The 10,812-nt window shown below is 40.2% G+C and overlaps 1 protein-coding gene across 15 annotated transcripts in view; it reads right to left on the bottom strand.

Annotated features, from left to right (window-relative positions):
• The window catches only part of ATG13 (autophagy related 13), a 58,148-nt gene that overhangs the window by 39,406 nt on the left and 7,930 nt on the right, over positions 1 to 10,812 (bottom strand). For 2 of the 15 annotated variants that reach the window (XM_032414026.1, XM_032414028.1), the window contains exon 3: positions 9,123 to 9,208. The exons of the other annotated variants lie outside the window; for them this stretch is intronic. The gene's annotated coding sequence lies outside the window, so the exon portion shown is untranslated. The remainder of the gene's footprint in view (positions 1 to 9,122; positions 9,209 to 10,812) is intronic. 15 annotated transcript variants of the gene reach the window in all.

Raw genomic sequence — 10,812 nt, 5'->3', positions numbered from 1 at the left:
GACTGTTGAATCTCAGATCTGTACCTCTGAAACAAATAATGCAATATATGTTAAGAAAGAAAAAAAGAAGAAGAAGAATGTAGCAGGAGGGGAAGAATGAAGGGGGGGAAATCGGAGGGGGAGAAGAACCATGAGAAACAATGGACTCTGAAAAACAAACTGAGGGTTCTAGAGGGGAGGGGGTTGGGAGGATGGGTTAGCCTGGTGATGGGTATTGAGGAGGGCATGTTCTGCATGGAGAATACCTCCTCAATACCCAAGGCATTAAGGGTGTTATGCACAAACAATGAATCATGGAACACTATATCTAAAACTAATGATGTAATGTATGGGGATTAACATAACAATAAAAAAATTTAAATTAAAAAAAAATAATAATAAAAAAAAAATAAATTTCAGGCCCCCAAGTACTAAGCATAAGAATGTATAGGAAAAGTTTTCCTCAACACCTTCTTCTAGGTTACACTGTAAATCTTAGGCACAATGCTGAAAGACTAATGTAAGTAAAGCATTGTATCATTATATTGCTCCTATGGTCCAGAAATTTTGACAAACTCTTAAGTCTGACCTTCAAGATTCCCCATGCAAAGTCATTAGTGGAAATAGGTTAAAATGACTTTGAAAAGGTAATCAGAGGCCTGCTGGCACTTTTAAGAAAGATCTTGGTCACTGAAATTACCAAATAAATGGTGATCCAGAACCAGTATCTAGTCCTTGGACATACATACTCAAAAAACTAATTTTATTAGTTCAATCAAGGTTTTGAGGACAACTTCAATTACAAGAGACAGTTAATATACCATAAATCCAATTTATTATTTGAAAAATAAAACTGCTAAGTAGACAGAAAGAGAAGCATCAAGTGATCAACATACTGCCCTTCCTAAAAGGCGGCCATTTTGTGAAAGTAAAATTATTTCAGTTGGTTAAGTAGTTATCATCCCACTATGAGGTTCATATATCTTCCTCTACCTCAGGGGCAAGCAAACTGGAATTCCAACAAGAGTCTAGAGAGGGGTGCCTGGGTGGCTCAGTTGGTTAAGCGTCCAATTCTTTATATCTCAGGGTCCTGGGATCAAGCCACACTGGGTGCGGAGCCTGCTTGGGATTCTCCCTCTCACTCTGCCCCTGCCCCCCAATGCCCTCTCCAAAAAAAAAAAAAAAAAAAAACGCCTAGAGAGGCTTCTTACCTGACAATGTATTCATTTGGCTTTCTTTTCTTTAGACATTGCAGAACATGGCCCACATTAGTCACTGTCACCAACACATTTTAATTGACTAAAAGCCTGTTTACATTAAGGGTGCAGACGCCCTGATAGGGTGGGTTGTAAGGCAGTGCAACAGCTGCTAGAGGATTGCGCCAAAGTAGGGCTTTGGGTTATCACTTAGTTCAAGTCAAGGCCATTTTACCTCTTAACATTATAGTGTCTCAATTATGTTGCAAATTCTTCTGCAAACTTTTAAATTTCTTATCCCTCTCCTGATCATATGCTGAATATGTACGTTAATCAGAGCTACTTACCACCTTCTTTATTAAATTTTTGCCCTAGGGACATAACCTAATTACTATGTATAATTTCAGATTTACAAAAAATTCTATGTGGTTCCCACCAACATATATTTGATTAAATTTATCAAGTGTTACCTTTTATAAAATGGCTTAATTAGGTCAAAAATATAGTTACAAATCGTAATCCTCCCCCAAAGACTGCTGCCCCCTCAACACCTGTTTTTTTTTTTTTTTAAGATTTTTATTTATTTATTTGACAGAGAGACACAGCGAGAGAGGGAACACAAGCAGGGGGAGTGGGGGAGGGAGAAGCAGGCTTCCCCCAGAGCAGGGAGCCCGATGTGGGGCTCGATCCCAGGACCCTGGGATCATGACCTGAGCTGAAGGCAGACGCTTAACCGACTGAGCCACCCAGGTGCCCTTCATCAACACCTGTTTTCCCCAGACTCACCACTTAGAGCTTTTCCTCCTGAGAAATAACCTCAATTAAGGCCTTTCTTCAAGACTTACAACATTTAACAAATAACAAAAATTTTTTAGTGGGCTCTGAATAGCAATTTCAAGTCAACAACATTCTCTGCACATCATTTTCCTTTTTTTTTTTAGAGAGTGGAGGGAGAGGGAGAGAATCTTAAGCAGGCTCCATGCCCACCGAGGAGCGTGCCACGGGGCTTGATCTCACGACCCTGAGATTATAACCTGAGCCAAAATCAAGAGTCGGACGCTTAACTCACTGAGCCACCCAGTTGCCTCCATCACTTTCATTAATAGAAATTCCTAACAACAAATAACTCTTTAAGGTTCCCAAAGTGTTTAGAACATGTAGAGATTTATACCATACTAAACTATTTTTAAACAAGTATTGAAAATATAATAAATAAGCAAAACGTATACACACACACACACACAGAGGAATATGACTCAGCCTTAAAAAGGAAGGAAATTCTGACACTTGCTACAACATGGATGAACTCATTAGCTAAGTGAAATAAGCCAGTCACAAAAGGACAAATGCTGTATGATACCATTCATATGAGGTACTTAAGAGTGGTCAAATCATTGCCATAAAGTAATATAGTGGTTGTCAGGAGCTGGGGGAAGAGAAGGAGTTAGTGTTCAACACTATAGAGTTTCAGTTTTACAAGATGAAAAAGTTATGGGGATGGGTGGTGGGGATAGCTGCATAACAATGTAATACCACTGAACTATACACTTAAAAATGGTTAACGTGGTAAATTTTATGTTATTTATATTTTAACGCAATAAGAGAGAATATGCCATTAAATAAATTCTCCTGTTGTTATGTAATGGATGTAGATGATCATCGACATCCAAATACTAGATAGAAGATTCTACATCACTGCTCCAGTGCAAAATATATAATCAACTAAGGGAAAAGCAGACTTAACTGGATAGGCAGGTTCTCTGGATCTTTGACTTACTTTCATACTGAAATGTTAATTTTCACTTAAAAAGCACAGAAATATAAAGGTTATAAATAAAGGCAGAAAAGGGGGTACCTCCGTGGCTCAGTTGGTTAAACATCTGCTTTCGGCTCAGGTCATGATCCCAGGGGCCTGGGACTGAGCCGCGAGTTGGGCTCCCTGCTTAGCAGGGAGTCTGCTTCTCCCTCTCCCTCTGCCACTTCTCCTGCTTCTGCTCTCTCTCTCAAATAAATAAAATCTTTTTTTTTCAAGATTTTATTTATTTATTTGACACACAGGGAGATAGATAACACAAGCAGGGAGAGCGGCAGGCAGAGAAGGAGAAGCAGGCTCCCTGCTGAGCAGGGACCCCCCCCCCGATGCGGGACTCGATCTCAGGACCCTGGAATCATGACCTGAGCCGAAGGCAGACGTTTAACCAACTGAACCACCTAGGCGTCCCTCAAATAAATAAAATCTTAAAGAAAAATTTAAAAAAGTCAGAAAAAGAAATAACAAATGAAAGATATCAACAAAATATTGGGGGAAAAAGTGAACAGACTGGTTAAGTATAAACGATTTCAGGCTTATGTTTATTTCTGCTCACTCCTAAAATATCATTAAAACAAAAAATGGTGGGGGCGGGGGGAGGGCTTAAAAAGCATACACACAGGGACCAGAAGAATGGGCATGGAGATAACAGCATCACAGTTCTGGAAGACAGAAAACAGAAGGAACAGATAATTGAGAAGAGCAGAGCAGAGATGATCAGATAATTGACTGAGCAGGGCAGAGTTGATCCATATCCCAGCCAGCCATGAGAAAAAAAGCAAGCTCATCTGAACCAAAGAACCCAAGAGGCTAAGGAATGAGAGTTACCAGATCTCTCCTAAAAGTTGAATGGCAGATGGGGCTGAAACAGGAAGATTATTTTATAAAAGTCCACAGAAGAAGCAGACCCCACTCTGAGCCCTACATCCTTTTCATAACCCCACTCAGGGCAACACTGCCCTTCCTAATGTTAGATGACCAGACATTAACTTTTTGGAAACAATGAATCAAAAAACATGCTGGACTTCAATGATCAGGTCTATATGAGGCACTCTGTTCTGAAGAAAAAAGATTCACGGCAGCAGTACTCCAGTTTCGAAGGGGAAACAAACCACTTTATTGATATTATAAAAATCTAATAGAGGGGCGCCTGGGTGGTTCAGTCAGTTTAGCATCTGCCTTCGGCTCAGGTCATGATCTCAGGGTCCTGGGATCGAGCCCTATGTGGGGCTCTCTGCTCAGCAGGGAGTCGGTTTCTCCCTCTGCCTCCCACCTATGCTCGCTCTTTCAAATAAATAAAATCTTAAAAAAAAATCTAACAGAAACAGAAGGAAGAAAAGGGACATTTGCATAGGTGAGGGCAATAGTAAGCAGTAAAGGAAAATAAGGCAGCTATATCAAATCAGGTACTTACAACATCCAACCTCATTAGCGGAAGCCCCGTGGAGACAGTCAGGCTGGAGTCCCAATTGAGAGGCATGGGCGGAGCATCCTCCCCTCAGGTGAGACTTCCAGCTGAAAATCCCCTAAGGGCCGTATTCATAGGGCAAATGACAGGATTTGAAGTTAAACACTTGCTCGCCTACGTGCAGTTTGGAGCGAGCTGAATTCCTGTTATCATGTCTTAACATCTTCAAGGAGCCTGGGCCCTATGTGCTTGCCTCCCCTCCTGATTCCGTTCTGGGGGACCAGCCCAACCTGGAGCAGGAAGGGATGTGAGGCAAAATTTATAGCGTCCAGACCAGAAGGGCCAATTCTGACCTGGAGGCCAGCTAATGTCAACTAATCAGGCTCCCCTGGTCACTTATCCAGCACAAGTCTCACAAACAACACTCTTTACCCTGTCTGTGTATGTGCAGGCTGGGGTGGTCAGTTATGCAGGACAAATCATAGAAATCTCCATCTATACAATACACACTCCCACTCCCATCTCTGGAGCCTCCTTCTTCGCTTGGCTTGAAAACCACTGGCGGCGATGTTGGAGGCTTTCATCAAATGACTGGCAATCCCTTGGTTGTCCCATTCACATTTGAGCATAAGGCATCAAAAAGACAGCAGAAACTCAGGGTATACGAGTGAGGCTGGTAAATTGGTGGGGCTCAGAGGGTCAAACTACACCCCCCCCCAAACTTTTTCAACTGAAAGAAACCTCGAGTGTCAGTATATAGAGGTTTTGCCCTCTGAGGACACTGAATTTCCCCCAAAGAAGCCTCTAAGAACCCTTGTCCTGCTGGGGACAAGTTTTCAATTCCTTTAGTAAATACCAAGGAGTGTGATTGCTGGGTCATATGGTAAGAGCATGTTGAGTTTTGGGTAGGGGGATGGGTGAAATAGGTGAAGGGGATTAAGAGGGACAGACTTCCAGCTATAAAATAAGTAAGTCACAGGAATGAAAAGTACAGCATAGGGAATATAGCCAATAATACTGTAATAACCTTGTATGTATATCTCATTTCACTGATTACATATGATGCTAAGTATCTTTTCATATGATTCTTTGCCATCTGTGTATCTTTGGTGAGGTGTCTGTTAAGGTCTTTGGTCCATTTTTTAATGGGGTTGTGTGTTTTAAGAGTTCTCTGTATATTTTGGATAAGTCTTTCATCAGATGTGTGTTTTTTGCAAATATTTTCTTCCAGTCTGTGGCTTGTCTCCTAATTCTCTTGAAAACTTTAGGTTTTTTGAAAAGCAATTTATATATGGAACTAATCTAATATTGAAAAGTTAACACTTCCATGATTTATTTTAGGATATTATTAACCAAATTCAGTTGTTTTGAGTAACAACTCCTGGCATATTAACAATATTGCTTTCATATTTATATAATGCTTATTTCTATTCATGCAAAGTACAAAATAGTAACCTCAAAAACTATTAAAGAGATTATAGGATATTTTGCCTACAATTAAAAAAATTACTGACAGATGCTCAGCACAAACGTTATTTTCAAGATTGATAAGAATTTAACGCTGTACCTATCAACCACTTTTAGATTTCTTTTAAGAGAGAGAGAAAGTGCACATGCACCGGAGAGAGAGGGGGATGGGGGAGGGGCAGAGGGAGAGGAAGAGAGAATCTTAAGCAGGCTCCATGCCCAGCCCAGAAACGACTGGGGCTCAATCTCATGACCCTGAGATTATGACCTGAGCCAAAATCAAGAGTCAGATGCTCAACCGACTGAGCTACCCAGGTGCCCCTCCAGAAAGCACTTTTAAACTCATGTTTATCATGCACGAATATGAGGTCTGGGGAGCACTGAAATTAAAACTCACAATTTTATATTTACTTTTCCAGCTAACAATGGAAGAGCAGAGACAATCTTTTCTTGCCATTTTTTCTACAGCAAGGATTTTCACATTTTCCCCAACACTGGTTTCAGAGGCAGATGTACAATAAATGGGGGAAGATTAATAGTTCTTTTTTTTTTTAATGAGGTAGAATTAGATGTTTTGTTCTTGTTTTTTTTAAAGATTTTATTTATTTATTTGACAGAGAGAGACACAGCGAGAGCAGGAACACAAGCACAGGGAGTGGGAGAGGGAGAAGCAGGCTTCCCACTGAGCAGGGAGCCCGATGCGGGACTCGATCCTAGGACCCTGGGATCATGACCTGAGCTGAAGGCAGACGCTTAGCGACTGAGCCACCCAGGTGCCCCAGATTAATACTTCTTCCCAGTAGTCAAGTATTAAGTGTATAAGGAATAACAAAATTATAAAAACCACCAGTGGGGGGGAAAAATCACCAGTAGATGATAACCACTGTGTGACAGTTTGCTGGCAAATGGCATATTTACACAATCTTCCCGCAGATTACTATTACTTACAGAGAAGTCTGGTAGATCCAATCTTAACAAAATAATGAAAAGAAACATACCAATAATTTAAAAATTGACATTACATTCCTCTTGATGTGATGTAGTAAGACGGACATATCACTTATGTAGCTTTCCTCCTAAAACAGTATAACTGAATCTAACCAGGAGGAGGCAATTAGATGAGGTTAAATTAAAAGACAGGGCATTTTAGGGGCACCTGGGTGGCTCAGCCAGTTAAGTGTCTGCCTTCGGCTCAGGTCATGATCTCAGGGTCCTGGAATCAAGCCCCGCATCGAGTTCCCTGCTCAGCAGGGAGTCTGCTTCTCCCTCTCCCTCTGTTCTCTCTCAAATAAATAAATAAAATCTTTAAAAAAAAAGGGCATTTTACAAAATAATTGGCTTGTAGTGTTCAAAAATGTCAATCTTATGAAAGAGCCCCCCCCCAAAAAAGGCTGAAAAATTATTTTAGAATAAAGGCAATTAAAGAGGTATGACAACTAAATGCAATGCTTGAGCATGGACTTTTATTTCATTTTTCTTAAAGATTTTATTTATTTATTTGACAGACAGAGACATAGCAAGAGAGGGAACACAAGCAGGAGGAGTGGGAGAGGGAGAAGCAGGCTTCCTGCCGAGCAGGGAGCCCGATGTGGGGCTCAATCCCAGGACCCTGGGACCATGACCTGAGCCAAAGGCAGACGCTTAACGACTGAGCCACCCAGGCGCCCCGATCATGGACTTTTAAAGATTTTTATTTATTTATTTGAGAGAGAGAGAGCAAGTGAGTACAAGCCTGCACAAGGGGGGGAGGGGCAGAGGGAGAGAGAATCTCAAGCCGACTCCACACTGAGTGTGAAGCCTGATGCAGGGCTTGATCTCAAGACCCGAAGATCATGACCTGAGCTGAAGTCAAGAGTGGGTCGCTTAATTGACTGAGTCACCCAGGCGCCCCCATCATAGACTTCTAAGAAGTTTTCTATAAGGGAACCTGACTGGCTTAGTTGGCAGAGCATGCAACTCTTGATCTCAGGGTTTTTGGTTCAAGCCCCACATTGGGTGAAGAGATTACTTAAAAATACAATCTAAAATAAATAAATAAAATCTGAAAAAAGAAGTTGCTATAAAGAACAGAATTGAAACAATTGGTAACATTTGGTACTGACTATATACTCGGTAACATTTGGTAGTGAATGTAACTAGGTATACTAGTAACTGTATACTAATGTTAAATTTCCTGAATTCGATACAATTACACTTTGGTCAATGCTCTTGTTCTTAGAAATACACGTAACTTTTCTCAAGGGCCCAGCAAAAAAAAAAAGGGAAAGGGAAAAAAGAAATTATATATTATTATGTTATATAGCATATGACAGAGACATATACTGTATGACAAGTAAAGCAATGCGGCAAAGCATGAACAATGTGTGAATCTAGGTGAAGAGTATATGAGAGTACATGGTAAAATTCTTAACAATTTTTCTGTAGATCTGATGGTTTTCAAAAAAAATTTTTAAATTAACAAACAAAATCAATTCTCATCAAATGATCTGTAACAGGGTAGAAAACTTAACTTTCACCCCGCATAAAATTTTCTAAAACTAGGTCTATCTCCTTGTAAACCTATTTCAAATACAGTTTTTCAAACATCTGAATGACTGCTCTGGCTGTACTTACAAACTCCGTCACAGAAAATCCTTGCCTTATCATGATCCCAGGGCCCTGGGATCGAGCCCCGCATCGGGCTCCTTGCTCAGCGTGAAGCCTGCTTCTCCCTCTCTCACTCCCCCTGCTTGTGTTCCCTCTCTCGCTGTGTCTCTCTCTGTCAAATGAATAAATAAAATCTTTAAAAAAAAAAAAATCCTTGCCTTAGAGTAAAGTAGACAAAGACTTCAATGCACTGTGTCATGATACACAGGAGTCATTCTCTGAGGGGGACATCCAACAAAGTGGACTGAACTGATGTTGTTAGTCTTCCCTCCTGCTACAAGCACATAAAAATGCAGATAAATTATGACAATAAAGAGTTGTGACCTACAACTGAACAAGAAATATCGAGAAAACCCAGGCTCCAGAAAAGGTAAGTCAATGCCATAGATGTAAGGGAAAAACTGATGCCAGGGAGCTGAGGCCTATGGTAAGCAAGGTCAGGTCAGGTGGTTCTTTTTTTTTTTTTTTTTTAAAGTAGGCTCCACGCCCGGTGTGGGGCTTGAACTCACAACCCTGAGATCAGGAGTCATACTCTCTGACTGAGCCAGCCAGGCGCCCCAAGGTCAGGTTCTCCTAATGAATATATGAGAACAAGCATGGGGGTGGGAGATAGTACCTCAGTCTTACAGGCAGGTAGAAACCCAGTGCTTTGCACAAAACTGTAGAGCCAAGTGCTCCTTGATCACAGAGGCCAGAAGAATCCTAGAAAAGTAATAAAGAGGTTTGTCATCCTATCATGGCAAGGTTGGGAGGTGGGAAAATCACTCTCAAAACTTCAAAAACATTAAGTCAGTAAAGTACCTAGACATAAGATCCAAAATTACATTACCTACATTCATGATAAGGAAATAAAAAGCCAAGAAATTAATCTAAAAACTGGTCCCAGAACCATTGTAACCCCTAGAAACAGGCAGAAGCAAGCCTGAAACAGCGCTGGGAGAAGCTTTCAACAACCTTGGATTATCAAGAGCCTGCTGACAGGCCACACTCACAACCCTTCCTCCCAACTTTTAGCTAGATGAATTCATAATTTAAAAATTTACAGACTGAAGGGACCTGGCTGCCTCAGTCAGAAGAGCATGCAACTCTTGATCTTGGGGTTGGGGGTAGAGATCACTAAAAAAATTAACCAAACTTTAAAAAAAAATTAAAAAATAAAAATTTACAGACTGCACATAGAAATAAAACATCAAAAAATGCAAAAGAACAAGACAATATGAGAGACTACACATCTGAGATAAGAATGGGCAAGTTGAAAGAAAATGTTTACTTGTGAACATGGCAAACATATAAAAGAGAAAGTTTATGGGATCTACAGAATGCTAAGGCCCAAATCATCAGGACTCAGTGCAGGCACAAGAGAAACACAGTTGTAAAGATCTGAGTATAAGGTAGCAAGGAAAGGTAGTTTGGAAAACTACAGAGTGCACAGGACTGGGACTGGAGAATAGCTTAGAAGGAAGGGGACAAAGACCTAGAGCTTTTGAACTGCAGAGGGAGGGGTGATTTAGGATTTTTTTTTTTAATCGTTTTACATAGTTTTTCTTAAAAATTGAGATACAATTCACATATCATAAAAGTCACCATTTTAAAGTGTACAGATTTTTGCTTTTTAGTATATTCACAAAGATGCACAACCATCGCATTTTCTTTACACTAAAATGGAATTCCACATCTGTTATCAGTCACTCCCCAATTCTCCCTCCTTCTAGTACCTGGCCACCACTAATATTATGATTTGTAGCTACGGACTTGCTTATTCTGGACATTTCATATAAAGGAAATTATATAATTTGTGGTCTTTTTGTGATTTGTTTCTTTCACTAAGCATAAGGTTTTCAAGGTTCAATCTATGTTGTAGAAGGTCTCAGTACTTCATTCCTTTTTATGGCTGAATAATACTCCATTGTATGGCTACACCAAATTTTGTTTACTGATTCATCAGTTGACGAACATTTGAGCTATCTCTGCTTTTTGGCCATTATAAATAATACTGCTAAGAACATCACGTACAAGTTTTTGTGTTAACATATGTTCTCAATTCTTTATATATACCTACAAAGGGAATTACTGGGTCATATGGTAATTCAACATTTAACTTTTTGAGAAACTGCCAAACTGTCTTCCAAAGCAGCCATACCATTTTACATTAGGTAATGGGTTGAATTTTAAGATTAGCACACAAAATGAGGACAAAAGGGACAGAGATGACAGATATTATTACAGGTCTTTCTTCCTTTCCTTTTTCTCCAAGTATTTCCTTGTTCTTCACAGTCCATCTCTGTTCCTCCTTTCCATTTTTATCC

The sequence above is a fragment of the Phoca vitulina genome, unplaced genomic scaffold (assembly GCF_004348235.1).
Source record: "Phoca vitulina isolate PV1807 unplaced genomic scaffold, GSC_HSeal_1.0 scaffold16, whole genome shotgun sequence".
In the NCBI taxonomy this organism is placed as follows: domain Eukaryota; kingdom Metazoa; phylum Chordata; class Mammalia; order Carnivora; family Phocidae; genus Phoca; species Phoca vitulina.
This window is presented reverse-complemented; position numbering and strand designations above follow the sequence as displayed.